The sequence below is a fragment of the Ooceraea biroi genome, chromosome 1 (genome assembly GCF_003672135.1).
Source record: "Ooceraea biroi isolate clonal line C1 chromosome 1, Obir_v5.4, whole genome shotgun sequence".
Taxonomy (NCBI): domain Eukaryota; kingdom Metazoa; phylum Arthropoda; class Insecta; order Hymenoptera; family Formicidae; genus Ooceraea; species Ooceraea biroi.
Genome location: NC_039506.1, coordinates 1,052,905 through 1,071,809, shown reverse-complemented (window position 1 = coordinate 1,071,809; position 18,905 = coordinate 1,052,905). Strand labels below are relative to the sequence as shown.

At 41.0% G+C, this 18,905-nt stretch overlaps 1 long non-coding RNA gene across 1 annotated transcript; it reads right to left on the bottom strand.

Moving 5' to 3' along the window:
• Positions 1-7,552: 7,552 nt before the first annotated feature.
• On the bottom strand, positions 7,553-15,659 carry LOC105286747. Its single transcript, XR_895307.3, has 2 exons — positions 11,761-15,659; positions 7,553-10,746 (listed from the first exon to the last, which is right to left on the bottom strand). It is a non-coding gene; the product is annotated as an uncharacterized LOC105286747 (long non-coding RNA).
• Positions 15,660-18,905: the final 3,246 nt, after the last annotated feature.

Here is an 18,905-nt window from a genome sequence, read left to right as displayed (position 1 = left end):
GTGGAGAGATGCTGCGCACCTTTCACGGTGATCGCGAGTCATGAAAAATTGATGGGGGAACGTTGCCCTGAACCCGCGTGTCTCTTCCTTCTTGAGAAGGAGTACCGCGCGTGAACACGCGCGCATATGTACGCGTCGCCCGTACGAGACGACGAGCGTGTATCCACTGCATGCGTGTACCCACAGTGGAATCCCGTTACAGTCAGTCACACAGGCTCGGGACGTACGGGACGAAGGAACGGGGACGTGGCGTCGAAGGAAGCTGAAGGTAACATCGCCGGGGAGATCTTCGGCGGGGAGCGGCGGTACCCAAGATGGGCGAGACGAGCAACGGGCGAGAAAGACCAGAATGAGCGGCGTCGAGCTGCCGGTTGCTTTAAACGCAAGTTCACGAAGGCACTGCTGACCCAGTTACCAATTCGCCCCCGTTCTGTCCCATTCCCAGCGCGGCCTTGTTAGCCCATTCAGGCCCGTCGTACGACGTGTCATGCGGACTAATCGCCGCTCATTTAAATCCCAATCAGGCGGCGGAAGCACGCGGATTCTTGAATATTTCAGACTCCGCGTTCTGATATCCTAGTTCGGGGGTCACCGAATACTCCCAAATCTTGTATGACGAGTTTTGGCAATAACTTCGGACGTTGATGGATTGAAACCGCGAGAGAACACGAGATAGGAATTGGTTTCTATTTGGGGTTACTTATCAGTCCATTATCGAAGCTGTCTCGTTCACATAAAGATAAATTATAACGGTGGGAATAACTGGAATTGCTGAACGATCATTTCGACATAAGTTACGGCAATGATTTCGTGCATATATGGTCCGTCCGTGTCGCTCTGATTTTTAGTACGTTCCGTTAAAGTGAAGTGTTACACCAGGCAGGCAGGACAAGTAGATGTGATTATTAATCTCTGCGCTTGTTAACCCAAAACTACGAAATATCCGGTCAATTTATGTGATGCCGACAAAATGTACCATAATTATGCTAATTTCATTAAATGCCGGTGGATTATGCTAATTAAGTTAAATATATATCGGAAATCGTATTAAACGATCTATGCATTTGCATATTAAATAATGCCGTTTGATTTATTTTGTGTTTAAATGTATATTTTATAATTGAAATGCATATTCCGGAATAAATTAACCAAATCACTCGTTTTATCAATTCTGAGCGAAACTCGTAGCAAACGGTGCAGAATGGCAGATTATAGACATTCTAAAAAAAAACATTAAATATACGTACTAATATATTTCTGTCTTCGTAGTAGGAATTTATAACGTAGAAATGACCGTAGATTACACGCATACAATGCTCTTAATTATTAACGCAATCCAGAAGCATAAATCATTCCATTAAGTGCAACGTCAAGCGTAAGGTTAAACACACACACACACACACAGCTTCGTGTGCAGATTTACCTTGATTCAGAGTCGATCGACTCGCGATAACGACGTTCTGTCGCTTTAACGTATAATATTACGGTTGCACATGTATATGAATTACGTGGTGAGAATGTTACACCCGACGCGTTACGTGGCTGATGCGATTCTTTCGTTTCGTTCTGCACATGGTATGCGGAAATCACTTTCGTTGCGGGTGTTCCGTTTTCATGTACAGTTTTCCAATTGACGTCTCCGATGATGAACAAAAGCGTGCCGCGGGCGATAATCATTCTTAAGCAACAGCGCGCGGATACGATTACGACGAGAGCTGTCAGTTGCGACGCGTCCAGAAAAATCCATTTTCCCCTGCCGCTTTTCATTCGCGGATCTCGTTAAGATTCTTGCATCGCCATTGTCACGGCGAAGCTATTCTGATGAGGACACATTAAAAGGGTCTTTTACGCGAAGAGTAATACTCGAAGTCTTTTATGCGAAGAGAAGGATAAGAAGGATTGAACTTTAAAGAATCGCATCGTCGATTAATTCCATCAAAACACGATATTGGAAAGATATGAACAATAATCGATTCGAGAATTCATCACGTTTATTTTTGATGGCACCTCTCGTTTCATTCTTTCTTACGTTTCTCGTTGAAATCAGATAACGTTCTGTTTTATTTATCTAAAATTAGTTCTTCTGGTCCCCTACGTCGTTTCGCGCTTTCATCCCTTATTGATCGCCGGCAGTGCAAAACCGACGTTACATTCCGGCGGACATTACTTTCCGGGCTATCTGCCGCGGCGATCAATGGCGAACGAGTCCTCTCTCGGCGTACTTTACCGCCGACAGAGGAAGATGCGCGCGGGAATTTTCTGCCGGCGAGCCGGAAAAATATCCGCGCGGGAAAGCGCGACGGGTTCTCACGGGTTCACCGCCGTGGATCCACACGCTCGTCGCACAGATCGTCCACAGTGATCTCGGCGAGATCCGCCGATCGCCAACCTCGACCTCTGTCAAGTCAAAGGAGTCGAAAATTCTTCCGCGTTCATTGGCCGTCCATCAATGCCGGGGTATCGTGAGTGTGAGGTGAGCAGCGTGTGCGTTGCACAGGTATGCGTGTAGAGGTATTATACACAGGACCTCTTGGAGAAAGCTTAGTTCGGTATCTCTCGATTATTGGATCTGGGTGACCCGATTGCACGAATCCTCGACAACCTGTCGTGGGTATTCACTGAGCTCGTCAATGACTCTGCTGCTACTGTTGCTGACGATCGATCATACGATTATGCGTGATTGATGGTGCCGGAATGTACATCAAAGCGTTAAGACGAAAGATCGCGGGATAGGGACTAATAGTCTACCTAGCTAGACTATTAGTCCCTAAATCACTATAATTTGTTATTAATTGTTATTATTTGTTATTACATTTGTTATTAAAGATTTTAAATGTGGCAAATGTTAATGGTATCTTTGATTTGCGACGTTTTAAGTGTAAATTTTACAAATGAGAGGGAAAAATTCTCGTGCAATCTAAGAACCTCGTTTTCGCCGCGATTCATTTCTCGCTAGTACAGGCACGACTTGAATTAATCCATTAAATCGAAATGTCTTTGGCCTCCATTTTCTCCTGACGAGTGCAAGCACGAGCGTCAATTATCCGGACAACAGTGCGATAAAATTAGCGAAATAATCCGAGAAAGTAGGAAACTCGTGCTATTCGAATGGAACATAGAAGTCGGCGAGGAGATCGCGCGAAACTAGACCTGGGACGAGGATGCGATCGTAAACGGACTCTGCTTTCACTCGATCGTTTAAGACATTTCGAGCGCGATCGCTCGTGCAAAACTGATCGATTCCTCTTGCGCTCGGTTCAATGCGGAAGACTCCAATTCTGACGGCCTCGTACGAAACATTGAAAGTGACAGTCATTATGTTGTGTATTGATATTATTAATTTGTCAATGCCGAAACTGAAATTGTTATTGAAATCGTTTTATTTTTCTTCATGCCAGTTTATCATTTTATAATTTTGAAGATATTATTTTGTATCTAGGTTTTCTTATATACGTTTCCAACGTTAATTCTTTTATAATAGAACACACTTTCAAAATTTCAGATATTAGAAGATGGATTTTAAAATATTCTCTATACGAAAACTATTATATATTATATAATACAAGAAATATTTTTTATGTATTTAAGTATCGCATTTGCCGCGTGTTCAAATTATCTAAATTATTATAGTTCATCCTCTGCGCATGAAACTGCTTTGCTGAAGAATTTCTTGTTTGCATGACCTTAATTTAGACTTAGAAGGCGCCACGTGTTGCAAGTGCGATTCTCATCCAGCGAATGAACCGGTAAAAAGCGTCACGTAGAAGCGTTAAGTGCACAAATCAGCCTACATGATTGGAAAGAGCGACAACGAACTGTCGAAGCGTCGACAACCGTTACGACCCGCCGCCACATACCTTAGGTACACATCGAGCGTGCACACACATGAAGGATGTGTGCGTTAGGCGCTGCTAGGGGTCAACGTGAGAGATCTCTCGTCCGTTGGGTTCCTCTTGGTTTCTCGCTACGCATGGAGGAGTTATAGAGAACCTTCGAAAAGTGAAAATAAGTCTCAACTCATTTACCCGTTTCGAAAACTAATTACACTTTTACGACTTTCCATTAGACTCATAAACCTTTCAGTTTTTCTGCTCCCATCTGGATCAAAAAGACATCAATGAGCAATGCGGGAAAGAGATGAGGTATAGATGATGGATCGTGGCACGTGGAAACCGGTGTGGCAACGCCAACCAACCTTTACCACTTTCTTATCAGCTCGACGATTTTAAATTTTCATACATAACTGTGCTCGCGGCCGCGTTACAGGAGTTTCGTCGGTTTCGTGCGTGACGGTTGTTCCGCGAGCATTAATTCGCGCGGCGCCGACTTCAACGTGACTCAAGCGTGCGCTTCACGGTCGGTGCATTTCGCGTCGGGCGTCTCTCGTCTGTCGGTGAACGAGGGCAAATTCGCGTGCGGAGCGAGCCAGGTCGCGATTTCTGTTACTTGCATCATCGATTTGTACGCCGGAGATACTTCCTGCTACTTTCGGCGTCTAGCTCGAGGAGACGCGTCGCGCGCTCGCGTTTAACGACGCGTGGACGAGCTACATGAAAAGAAAATCGAGAAAAGAAGTCAAAGAGGCGAGGGAGAGAGAGAAAGAGAGAGAAGGATAAAGGGAGACGGAAGATTGAAACGTCACGGTGCAACGGAGCATGAGGAATAAGCCTCCACGTGTATCGGAATGCTTCGTTTTATCACGCCGCCCAATGTTGGGAACCCGGCTTTCTCCCGTTGCCACGCTCGAATTATCGTGCTTGCCGATTGTGCTGATTCTCGATGACGTTCTGCTTCGGATGGACAGTGTTTGATTCCTGGGACTCACGTGTATTTGCCGACATTGAATTTTATAGTCGCGCGATTACCTCGTGTTGCACTTTCTCCCGCGAGATTAGCTCGAATTTGCGACGGCGAACTGATGAATCACGCTGTTTGCTTATGTGGACCACGTGGGTTCCGTAAATAATAAATAAGTTTAACGGTATCGCGTTGAAATCCTTAAGTAATTCAATTTGTTGTCAATTATCGAATTCTTAAAATAATATAATTAAATATCGTACATCTGTTTCTGCTAAATGTTTGTCAGGTAATTCGTTACGATAGTTCTTATCGAGACCATCTGTTGAATCTCACGCGAATGGCATCGGGAACTTCCCTCACAAGACACGTAATTCTGTAAAATCATTTCTATCGTACGTACATACGTATCCTTTACTCAGGCGCGATTAAATTTCGTGTAATTCACGCCACGCTAAGTGCAAAACTGCTTTAACAGCTCCCGAGTCGAAGGGGATGTAATGCATCATGAAGATCGAGCAACTCGACCTTTCCGTTAATCTCGTACACAGGGGAAATTACCTCGCACCCGCTCCACCCACCGTCGCGTCATCGATCAAACAACCTTTCTAAGGCCGAACCACTTACCGTGCAACGCATTAACCTTTGGAGTGCGACTGAGAGGGCCCGTGTTAAGCGCGTCTCATAACGTCGTCTTGATCCCGGCAAACGAAGTCCACGTCCGGTCTTCCGCACGTGCGACAGATAGAGAGACAAAGAGAAGGAGAGAGGAAACGCGACCTTGCCCTTGTTGCGACCGTCCTCTGCCGCGTGACTTCCTCTTCAAAATCACTGGTTCCCTCCGCTTCCGCACTTCCTCACTGAACTTCCTCTCGCCTTGCCGCTCGATTCGGATCGGCACGGAATCATGCGCCGCGTGCGCAATCGCGAGTTCGAATCTCGAAATAATGATACCGGTACTCCCACGATTATCGATTTCTCTTTGCCGCGCGTGTTGAGTCACACTCGTCGATCGTCAGCCTGCAGGTGACATCGGCGGATCCCAGTACCCGTTTTCGCGCGAGACTTATCGCCGAAACTGAGAAATCGCGTTTGATGAGGTTCCGTCCGTGAGTCTCACGCGCTCGCATCGATCTGTACCGCGCGATCGTCGCGATCGTCCATCCGGCTAGCAAACGGGATGGTACCTGTCTGGCCGTCGTACCTTGTGCCACAGCATGTGCTGCTGGAGTCGCATGGCTAAGTCATCAGCGGCGCCTTCGCCGAAGATCGGTGGTGGTGGCCGGTTGAGCCGATGGTGGAGGTCGTTTATGGTGGAGGCAACATGCGTTCGACGGAAGCCCGATCGAACCAGAAGAGGGGAGACCTCACGGTGGAGGACACGGAAACGTCTGGCGAGGGGAGAGCCGCGGAAGGAGAGTCATCGGGGGAAGAGACAGAGAGAGACAAAGAAAAGCAGAGAAAGAGAGGATGCCAGGAGAAATCAAAGTGGGTCAGTGGCCAGGTCACGTGGAGAAGAACGGGGCCCCAACGTGCAGGACGGCGACACACTGTCCTACTCATCCAGCGGCCGCTCTTGGTCGCTCCAGGTTTCTGTCTGCCCATTCAGGAAACGCCGTCGCCGATACCACCGTGAAAATGAGATGTGATCAACGCCCGTCATCGACGGAAAGGAAAGAGCCTTCGACGGGACTGTCAGACAAGAATGAGCTCGGATGGGCGCAATGAGAGCGTATAGTCAGCTGACAAAGTCGTTGACAAGAGGCGATCAGGATTGACGATGACGATTGACCATCAGCTGTGATGTTCCGCGCTGCGTCATGAGTACTTGTCGCGCGGAATCTCTATTATTATTATAATATTATATATCATTGAAAAACGTCGCTCTCGTATCAGAATCACGTCGGTGAAACTTTTCAGCACTCCAGATAATTTACCGTCGCGGAATCACGTCGATGTTTTCAACTAAATGCACTGACAAGCATCGCCGAGAAAAATATACGGTATCGTTACGGGTTCCGTAATGCGCGTGAAAATCTGTTCTCCAAGTAAGAAGCGGTTAAATGAATTTCATGGCCGCAGTTTCATTCTGCGGGAAATGTATTTCTGGCGGAAGATAAAATTCCAGTCATAATAATGTGTTCGTTCTCACGTCCAAGATAATACATTTGCAAAATGATGATTATCAAGGTACTGCTACAGGTGCTTCCTGCACCTCGTTTAACTCGTTTAATTTTTAATCAACATTATAGACGATGGCTTTTGCAATAAGTAATCGAACACTGAGTCGTCATTATCATGTCAGTGCAAGGGACTTCACATATTCTAATTAAAATAGAAGCGTAACGATGCGCATTGCCTTTGAGCATTGGCCTGAAAGAGATAAATAGGTTTTCCTCGTTATGTTAAAAAAATTCCAGGGCGCTCCGTCTTTGTTGTAACTCTCATGGAGGAATTAATAAGTTTTTCTTATTAAGGTGATGTAGAGCGGAGAGAAGCAAGCCGTAATGTAAGCGTAATTTTTCCGCTGGATTACAATGTTATCAACGGCCGCTTTCAAGCAAGTAATTAATAGACTAATAATATCCGCATTACCTAAATGGTTAATTATGAAGAAAGAAAGAAAGAAAGAAAACTATTCCCACATATAAAAATCAAATTAATACATAAGTTTTTGACTAGTTCAAGAATTTGTCAAAAAGCCGTGACGATATTCTTCCAAGTGTTGCACAAACATAGAAAAGCACTGTTTAAATTGTTGAATTCTTCAGATATTTTATTAATCTTATAACAATAATTATGAAAACGACTAATTTCTGGCGTTTGCGTATCCTTGATTTTCCTCGTTGCGTAGGAGCATTTAATGGTGGCTCTTGCTTTTAGAGATGCAAAATGATAATTACAATAACGTTACGTGGTGTTACGAGTTGTATTACAAGATGAACGCGCGCATTGATCGTCCATTTGATACAAAGTCTGTCCCTTTAATGATATTACCTCATTATCGCTAATAACATACGCTAATGAAATGAGGATTATCAGATAAAAACCGTACACACGTACACATGTATTTTCATATATGTATGCATATCGACGCTGCATAGAACGTTGTTAATTAGCGGGTTTATTTCGCGCATTAAAATTTGTCTTCTTATTTTTAACCGGCGTCTCGTGGATTCTCCAGAGAGATAAGAGAAAAGTGATTTTCAAAAGTAGCTCCAAGCTTTATCACGCGTTGAGAGAAGCTTGAAACCCTCATAAACGCTCCTCATTACTGCGATAATGGTGCCGCGAGTTGCAAGCGGAAATTGCAATATCGTCTAATCCTAATTATTTTCATGTTTCCAGCGAAAGCGTGCGATGCGCAAATTTGGCCATACTAAGCCGGAAAATCACTAGCAAATCTGCATGCGTGTCATTAAACATTTATTGAGAGGCTAAAGAGGGGACAGCAAAACCTATGCATCAAATGCTGCACAGTTTTCACACTTGAACTTTTTTTACTTTGATATTTTATATGTATTCTCTACAAATGGATTGCATATCTTAACGTTTCGCAACATGTTATACGTAATACCGCCTACTCATGAGAGGTATAAATTATTAATTGACCGTAAAATATTTATCATTTGTTGGAGCTATTAAGCTGTAATTTGTACACGTACGGTGTATATCGCCGTTTATTGTTTCACTGCTCATTAACATAATCCGTCTCCACAAAGGAAACAGGTTACACTCGTAATCCTATTTGTGTAACCGGAGCGAGACGAAACGTTTGACAAGGCTTTCGCGGATGGCAATTCGCTACCAGGAATCTTAATTGGCACGTCACGTAGTCGAATTTCACTTCATTTCGGAGTCAAATGGACATGACTGTGTCGATTTTGTCTGATTAATCATGCGAGTCTGTACCGACGTCGGAAGAATATAATTTTTGTCCTTTCGCTTATAATCGTACATTTATATGTAAAAAATTGTACAAAAATAATGAGAACAATAAATTTATTAATATTATTCACTAATATTATTATTAATAAATAATTAATAATTCTTTAAATAATTTTTCTTTAAATAATGCTTCTGTAACTATATAAAACTATGTAAAACTTTTGCAAGCTATAGAATATTTTACATTTTGAGATGTTTTTATAAATATTCATAAAGAATTACTAATTATTGATAATATTAATATCTTTTCAGATACATAAATAGCTAATGAAATATACATATAATTAACATTTATATATAATTTTCGTGTTCGTTCACATACTCTTAACCGATGTATCAATACTTAAATAATTAGTAGTAATATTCAGATAATAGCATATATCATAGTAACATTAAGTATACACACCAATTCATACATGACCTTAATAGATACTTTATCTTCAACGTAATGAACATTTGTTATCAATATTATAGTTTTGATATCGAGCAATCATAATCAGTTGTAACGGGCTGCTAATAGATTTTGATTAGAGCTCACTGTAGGAAACATAATTCATGGCAACCGATTCAACAATTCTAAAGCAACGGCAACGCGTTGTCGTCGCGGACGTGCATCAATAATTGACAATTGTGTCCCGTACGAGAGAGGTGAAACCACGAAACCATTTGCTTCCCGTGTAATCATAATGAAATTATGACGACTCTTGAAGAATCCATATGTGGCTCTCTTAAACGCAGCCTTGCAACGCAGGAATGCGTAATTGATAACGGTCTCGGTATGTTCTTTCACTTCAGGTACTGTTTTGTATTAATGCTCAACCACGCATTCGAATAATTTCGTTGGAATCTGGACTTCCTCATATTGTTGCTGAGTCTGTTGCAATATTCATTTCCCGGTTGATGTTTAGCAAACTTTGTATGTTTATCCCTCATGAATTCCTTAGATAACTTCGTGGTATATTACTATTATATAGTATTAGTATACTATTAGTACTCGTGAGAAAAATCATGAAGTAGAAAATTGAAAAAGTAGATGCTTGCTAATAGTTTGAAAGCAATTTTGAAATACAATGTTGTATCATAGTATAACCGACCTTGCACTTTTAATAATCGAATAAATAATCGATCACATACTTTTTCTCCTTGATTATGTAGTGTTACTTAAGTTTTATTATTAATGCAAGAGTGTCTCGTAAAAATAGCCTGACCTAGGTTTGCGATAAAATATACTGCAAGGGGAGCAGGATTCTGCAGTTTATATATAATTTTGCAGCCCCAAAGTTTTTGCCAGTCGTTCTCTAAACAAACGACACTGCGCGAAAGTTTTACAAATTTATTTTCACAGCTGTTTTTGCCAGTGCATCTAGGCGCGCTCTAAGTCTCTAAGTTTTTTGATGCTGAAACCTTGAAAACTCTGTATTAATTTTATTTGTTGAGTGTTGTTTACCGGTAAAATTACAAACTTAGAATACTACTCAATGTCCATACCGATCACAGAAGAATACGTACAATGTTCTATAATCAAAGCAACACAACTGTTGTGCGTCTTTTCGGTCAAGGTAATACCGGGAGTAGAAATTTACGGTGCCTCTCGTGGTGTTCTAAATCATGTTAGACTCATACGGTACTCTAAGCCTCATCGGTGACTTTTGGATGAGAGAATTCCAGAGCGGTGACATCTAACATCTCTGTTCACGTTTGTCGGAATAAGCTCCAAGTGTAAGACCATCCTACCCTCCTGCTGGGTCCTCTTCATCGTGTAATCATGGTCATCGAATTAACTTCCGTTTTAGGAATACATCTTTAGAGAGTACCTAAGGGTCAATCCTTGATCGCAAACGTGACTGGCTTGAAGTAGGTCAGGACCTGTATCTTTCGGCGCACGGCGTCGTCCATCATTGAATGGAATCTCATTTACTTACGAGTACACATGCTCCACGTGATCGCCTCGTTACTGTGTTCCCTCCTTTCTCTCTTTCTCTTTCTTCTCTCTTTGCATCCCTGTGTGGGAGATACAGCAAATTAATGCGCGCGACATTCTCGGTTCCTCCATTGGCAAACGCGAGTATTTGCGCCTGCCAATGGAGGTAAACATATGTTAATCAATTTAATTGCTATTACTTCACTTATCACTAATTACGTTGGCTAATTTTTGTTAGACGCATCCGGCATTCGACATGGTGAACGAGTTAAGTATTAACGCAAGATATTAATATAATTTGTTACAGTCGATTCGCGCTGGCGAGTGAAACTACGAATTATCGGATGATTCTCCCCGACTGGTGTGTGAACGATTCTTTTCTCTCCAGAACATGACGCACGCGGCAAGATCGAGCACACAAGCATTGACCGTGATCGTGACTTTCGGTAAGTGGGTTAAGGCCCGTGGCTCTCTGTAAATGTATTTTTATAGAACCGAAAAGAAATGTAGAAAGCAACATGACGTTATCGTTTGTTATCGTCGAAACTCGATATACCGATCACATCGCGTGCACAATGCATGAGCAAAATCAACAAGCCAGACAATAGGCGAGCTATGTATTATATTAACTCTGGTTTAGCTTTGCAATAATTTGTGTGATAATACAATGTTGCTAGTGCTAGTATTAATTAAAGGAATTAATAGAAGCGAAATCACGATTATGCTATAAATTATTATATATAAACTGGTATATTGTTGATTAATAATTTCAATTTACGGTAGGTACTTCTATGAAGTATACTTGAATTTATGTATCATCTTATCTGCCTCGAGGCCGTTTATGTACTCCTGATATTATCATAAGTAACATAATATATACTATATATATGTGGTGGAAAAAGCCACATTACATGAAAATATCAATTTCCAGATTTCAAATGTGATTTGATGATAAGGTCTTTAATAAGCTACAAATTTTCATACAAAACTCTCTCTTTTTCATTTAAAAAACACCAAAAACAATCCCAATCTTTGAATGACAAATGCTCCGCGATGATAATTTATTTTGTCGTCAGAAACATGTGATTTAATACCGGTCTCAATTTGAAGAAATGCGTAAGTGGAGGAAGAATCTTGTCTATCTCTCATCACTCGTGCGTCCAATTTGGCTCACGGTTCGCACGTAGATTTAAACGAGTCTCTCAGTGAAAGATCATCCTGAGAACAGGCTCCGAGACGCGCGAATCTCTCGCGGCTACCAGCGAAATATCCGGAAAGACTGCGATGTCGACATAAATCCCAATTAAACCGCTTCATACGCGCTGGTCGGAGACACCTGTAACCGACCTGACCAGATCCCGAGACGCGATATCACAATTACGAGAGCGACGAGAAGTGGTAGAGCTACCGCGCGCGAAAGACACTTTGCGCGACGCCATAAATTCCCGGGGATCGTTACAGCGCCTAATCCCAGGGAAGATCCGAAGCATTTGGGTCGCGACGCCATGGCCAGAGAGGGGAAACAATCGATGGTCATGACCCAGGACATGGCTGGAAAACTAGGTCAGGATTGCTCTTTCACGTGATGCGCACGTTCATTTTTCCCTCGCTTTGGACGCGTTAGGCTTCCGTAAACAGACGCAAACGTCGCCTCGTTTCTACCGATATCCGGTGAATTTGCAATGTACATTCCTCTTGGTTTCTCCATATCCCTTCTTTGTGGAAGGATAAAAAAAGCCGCATGATTCTCGTTTATCTTTCACCAGATCAGGTTGCTCGCAGCGCAGTTATTCTGCACCACGTCCAAAATATTTAAAGTCCTCCATCAGTGGTTTCCATAAGTTTTTCGCGTTTCCTTGTCGGAGGAAGACATGCGTGCTCGTTCCTCAGAAACGTCATCGAGTATCGAGCGTCACATCCATGTGCGTCACGTATACGTGAAATTCTGGCGACGTCATCGCGAATTACCAAGGTCAGACCGTGACCCTGCGGCGCGGCTACGCCGGGTCGCGCTGATCCTGAAGAAAATCCGTTGATCGATCACCGGCGCGACGACGTCGTAGCGCCGACGCACTTCGCTCTGCCAGGCAGCTTGCTATCTCGCTGGTTCCATCAGCAGCACCTCACGAGACCGGGAACGCGGATCAACCGTTTCCCACAACCTTCACGTGCACTATTTTTGCGTGGCCGATTGGTCACCCAGCTGGTCACGCTAGTCGCCGCACGCGGCTAAAGTCTCATCATCAGATCAAAAGTGTGCCGTTTACTTTTCTTTTCCGCACCGGTCTCGTACACGATCCATGAGAGATATAAATCTATCTCCGGTGAAAATATGACTATCAGGATACAATATTTTTACATATTTACATATTTAATTACTTTGCACCTCTTAACCACTTTTGAATGTTCGCCGCGCTTTCGAGCACACTTTTGCATGCTTGTATTTGATATGCTAATTTAATTTACTCTTTGACCTATAAAATTATACGTACTTCTTTGAACCGGCCATTGCAGATCGGAATGAGAATGGTAATGCGTCAATGAGTTTTATGAACAATTAGTTTTCTATGCGACAGGCAAATGCGCTGCGTAGGACTAAGACGGTAAATGCGTGCGAAGATAAAGCGAAAGGTGTTACGTGGAATGGTTACGTTTCCTGGTGAAGTTTTTCTCGAAATATACAGGTCATTCTGATCTCGAGCCGGGATTAAAAGGCGGCGCCTTTTTCAGCTGTGCATTGACGAGGAATTGAGAGCGGTGCGACGAGCTGTGATAAGAGGCACAAACTTATGATTACCTGTCGTGAAAACACGTACTTTCAAGAGTAAATAAGATGATCGCGCGATTAGCGAAGCTCCTTTTAACTTGCGATTTGTTGTCAGTCCTTGGGAGAACTCGAGACAGCGTTTCACTGGTGCGTTTCAATCTTCCGTCCCCCGCTGTTTTATTCCGCGGTTCATTTACATTTTTGCAACAACAGCTAATTTGCATTTTTCCTTCCGAACTCTTCTCCACGTTGCGGCGTTAATACCTACAATGTAATTAACGACGATTCGCTCTCAAAGACCACGGTCATTAAACAGACTTTCCGAGTGCGATCTGCATCTACAAAATTCGCAGAAACCGCTATCAAACCGCGAATTTAATAAAGCTGGTATCAGTGATATTCTGAATCAAAATAATGCTTGACAGAAAATATTAATATTTTCCCTGCCAGTCTCACATGTTATTACCTCATAATATTTCATAATATTCATTTCATATTATTCCCTCATCATGAATAAACATGAAGAACATTTGGACTATCCTGCATTTTGTTGCGATTATATTATATCTCAAACATATATTTTTCAAATTATTTTAATTACGAATTCGCGTGTATTCCAACGATCGTGAGACTTTCGCGTCGCAATGAATCCGCGAACGCGGCAGGTTCTAATACAACTTTCACGTATATCTCACGATAAACCCACGCGGAATCCCCGCGGGTCCGCGAGTTTCAGCGTTTATCCATGTTGTCCCGATTAAGAGGATAAAATTTCCCGGCTTACGACCGCGCGACGTTATTATTCCTCGTCGATTTGCATTGACGATGCGACGCGACCGCCGGGTGAAGGCCGGCGTGATGATTTGCCGGCGGGTAGACACGGCGGTATAGAGGTACCGCGCCGGCAGTTTCGTGACTTCATAAGGAAAAGGCGGAGGTAGCTGGCTTTCTCCAGAGCCACTTAACCCGATCCAGTAACATCCATCCACCGGGCCTCTGTCACGCCTGTGACATTTTCAGTAGTTTTGCATCGGTCAGCGTACCCGGGAAAATCACGAGCGCGGGTGCGTGAGCGCGAGAGCGCACGATTTTTATCTCTATCATATATAGCCTCTGTTGTGTGCCAAGTGAAATTTTCTTCTCTCTCTTCCTTTTTATAATTCAATATTTTTTTAACATCGGATACACAGTTACCGAGACATCTATCGGAGCTTTCTCCGTCCTTGTAGACGAGCTTTCCTCGAGCTCGTTTAATAATGGTGACGCGAATGTTTTGATGGCAGTATATAGGAAGAGTGTTTTTAATTTATTCGTCGCTACTGTATCCTCGAGCGGATTTTACGGCGAGTTTATTGGAGATACTGAGGAAGCAGTTTGGAGTACACTTCGCTAACAAGCGTTAATATTCTGTATTCTATTCATAGAAAACTTTCAAGTAAAATTATCATTATAATTATTTACCTACTACTATTATATTATAAGTTTAAAGATATTGTGCTAACTTGTTTCTTAAATGTAACGCGTAATATGAAACTTGAACAAAAGTTTCAAGTACCAAACGCGATGAAAATAATAAGTTTTAAAGGCTTTCTCGCAACATGTCGGTGGTGTAATAATACCTGAAAACTTTTTCTGTTTTTAAGTAAGATTATTAATTTTTTTAATTTACGAGTTTAATTATTACAAGTCCCTGACCTAATTTCTTATATTTCTTCTTCATTTTCTTTGGTGTCAATGCATCTAGTTGTTATCTGCATCCAAGCTTATCAGTTGATTTAGATTAATGTTGATTAAGCGACAGGTATCACTCAAGTAGTTAATTGGACGTTTATAAATGATTGATTTTTTCAATATGTGCAATATAATTACAGGTATTCGTTAAAACCAGAAATGACAAATAAATGAAACGACAACAGTATTCCGGAAGTTCTAATTTAATACAGATGAAAAAGCCGAAGGATGAAAATAGCGAATGTGGTCCGACGGGCGCGGAATTCTCATTGCAGACAGCTTCTTGTTTAAATTCTTTTTCTTTATTAAATTAGAATCTTGATGAGTTTCTGCAGATCATTCTTGACAGATATTCTATACGATAGGATTTCTTATTTTGCTTTGATATGTCAGTTGAGGTTCCGCAAAGAGAAGTCGTTAACAGTTTTTTTGAAATTTACTACATCTAAAATTTAAAAGCACTAGTACAACACAGGCGCATGCTATTTTATTTTTCAATATTAATAATATTTTCGACTAATAATATTCATCTATTATTTATTATATGCACAATTATCACACTCTACCAAATTGTTAACCTCCACGCGAAGACATTTAACACGGCTTTTTTAAGAGTGGATTTGGCATATTGCGAAGAGATTTCGACGATTGAAAATCCTTTAGATTTATGCCCGGTTTCTTCATACTTCTCAATAGCTATCTTTCAGATAACTAAAAATTTATTTTCTTCATTGAAACCTCTGATTACGTACTTAACGGATAGCTATTCTTTATACTACTCACTTTTGACACAAAGTGTCTAGAATGTTATTATAAATTACCATATTCTGTCAGGTTAAAAAGGTGAAGAAAACTGATTCTACGAGATATCTTTTGGATAAAGTTATCGAGAGGTGAAGAAATTGGGCCTTAGAAATGAAAAAGTTCTAGCCATTAAAATTTTTTTCTTTTTCCGAGGAGTTCTGTGCTATTTATATTGTTATTTGGTATTTGCGAATAGTTCTCGACGATTGAAAACCCTTTAGATTTAGAAATGAAAAAATTCTAGCTCTTAGAAATTTTTTTCTTTTTCCGAAGAGTTCTGAGTTGTTGATATAATTATTTTTTATATTGCCTAGAGGTCTCTGCTATTGAAAATACTGTAAACTCAGAAATGAAAAAGTTCTACCCCTAGAAATTTTTTCTTTTTCCGAGGAGTTCTGAGTTGATGATATCATTATTTTTTATATTGCCTAGAGTTCTCTGCTATTGAAAATACCGTAAACTCAGAAATGAAAAAATTCTAGCCCTTAAAACATAAAATAGATAAATAAAGATAGAATAGTACATTATTCTGGTCTACAATTATATTTTAATTAAAGTGTAGAGCTTATTTCTGTAATTTCTCATTCTTATTTTCTAGAGCACACTTAGATACTCGAATATCACGAATAAGTGCTGGCAATTATAAAACTTCGATATCGAGGACAGTTTATTTATACGCAATGTTTACGTTCTGTAGATCGTAAGTATAATAAATTTCAAAATAGTCGAGTAAAATAAATTGGCGTATCCATCTGCATGAGATCGAATAGCACGCAGATTACGTTGTTGAATTTTATTACGGTATTGCGCCAGGAAAAAGTTGTCCATATAAATCCACCGTAAACATTATTTTAATAGACTTATTTTATCAAACGCTCGAATCACGGCGTTCCAATGAAATTGCGTGAAAGGAGAAGAGAGAGAGAGAGAGAGAGAGAGAGAGAGAGAGAGAAATGGAGAAAGGGAGGAAGAGAAGGAAAGAAAGAGAGTCACATTCCGAAAGAATTGTATTGCCGTTCAAATCGACTGCAATTGTGTTGCGCTTGTCCCATTAAACATAATCTAAAAACCGCGATTCCTTTCTAGGCCGATTGCTGTTTTGACCAGGGAATATCAAGTGCAGTTGTTTGTCCTCGTAGATCTCATATAGTGAACTAAAGTATGAATACAGTGAACTAAAAAATGAGAAGTAAAAGATGCTTGCCGCACAGAAAGCATTTTGTAATAATTCCTTTATATATTTTAATCAGAACTTGCAAAAAACAACAAAGAAAATATCGAAATATCGAAATTGTTTCAACACTTTTTCGGGATAGATCTTATGATGACTGTCAATTAACAGAAGCAAGATGTTAAAACAATCATCTGACTCTTGGAGAAATGTGCAAATAAATGACTTTGTCTCCCACTCTTTATGTGGTGACGAAAAAAAGACATAGGTGAAAGCTTTTTATTTAACGAGAAAGTTACAATGTAATCTACGTAATCTGTTCTTTTTATTTGGATAAAACACAATGATCTTTTCAAACTCCCGTTATTTCTGTCGCTTTGCTTTGTTTTACGATTAACGCGGTATAGCGTGTACCAGAAATTCCGTACATTATTACTCTTCTGTACACATTCTCTCTCGTGTGATATGTAGTTTTGATGAAAATCAGGCCACACACACAGACAATATTTGTTTAGGACAGACAAATTCACAAATTAAAATTGTCGTCTGCAGCTAGTCTGTTTGAGATTGACGGAAGTAGTAATCTTTCTTTCTCCATTTGCAATTACAATTTAAATTCTTGCTAAAGTGTTCTTTCTACATGACATTTCTGCTCGTAATGAAAAAGAGTGCACTGAAATACTTTACTTAAGTAGAGTTTTGTGCATTCCCGCTTGAGACTCAAAAGGGATTTTTTTTCATGCGCTTCTCCAGTGAACTAACGTTCTACTATATTTCCTGGCATTCTAGACCTTTTAAAATACGGTCTATTTTCACGTATTAAAAAAAAAGTAAAAGACCAGAGAAAATGTTTCTTTATGCTTCGCGTACCTCCATTAAGCCCTATGAGATGACGGTGCCTTGAACAGATGTTGCATAAAATTTTCCTTCGCATGAGCTTCGCGCTCTCGCTTACACAGATCCCACGGATCGAGGAATTCGTATTCGTTCTGGTACATTTAATGCGAAATCGGTTTCGCCGATACGACCGTACGAGCAGCCAGCAATCGCTTGAAATACAAGCACAACGACAGCATCGTCATCGAACACGTATCATAATCGGCATCTGTGATAATTAATGTAATAACAAAAATAAGTGCATTGAGCTTGACGGATCAATGGCGGTCAATAAAACTTCATGATTAGAAGCTCCATCGAATTTTAACTGTATCTCGAGAGACGCCTTTCACGGCTGGTCGACTGGTACCTTTTACACGGGAAGGGAAATTTTACCGATTGCTTTCCAGACGTGGATTCATTCGATCTTTAACGACTGCCAACGCACCGTTAACATCGGGAAAATTTATAGCCGAGGAGAGTAACCCCGTGCGATGCACGCACTTAACATTCTGTGATATCTGGCGTGAGAAATACGACGAATAAGACGCGCGAACGCTATCAAGGCTCTCTTTATCTCGTGAAAATTCTCACTTCCTGTGCACGTTTATAACTCGTCTTATCGCTTTTCTCGCTTATCTGGCATTCCATAATGCTTGTATGTAGAATATATTACATATTTAGAGTCCATCCTGCTCATCAATCTCATTTCTGTCTCGATTATATGTAGAGAGAAAGAGAGACAGAGAGAAAGAATGTTAATTGTAATTATATCTTAATGACGACATTTTTTCAGGAATGTTTGCTATTCTGACAAATACTTCTCTATAGATATTGAAATCAGTATTGAAGGATGTTTATTGACACCTCTCAGGGGATCAATTTCCAGA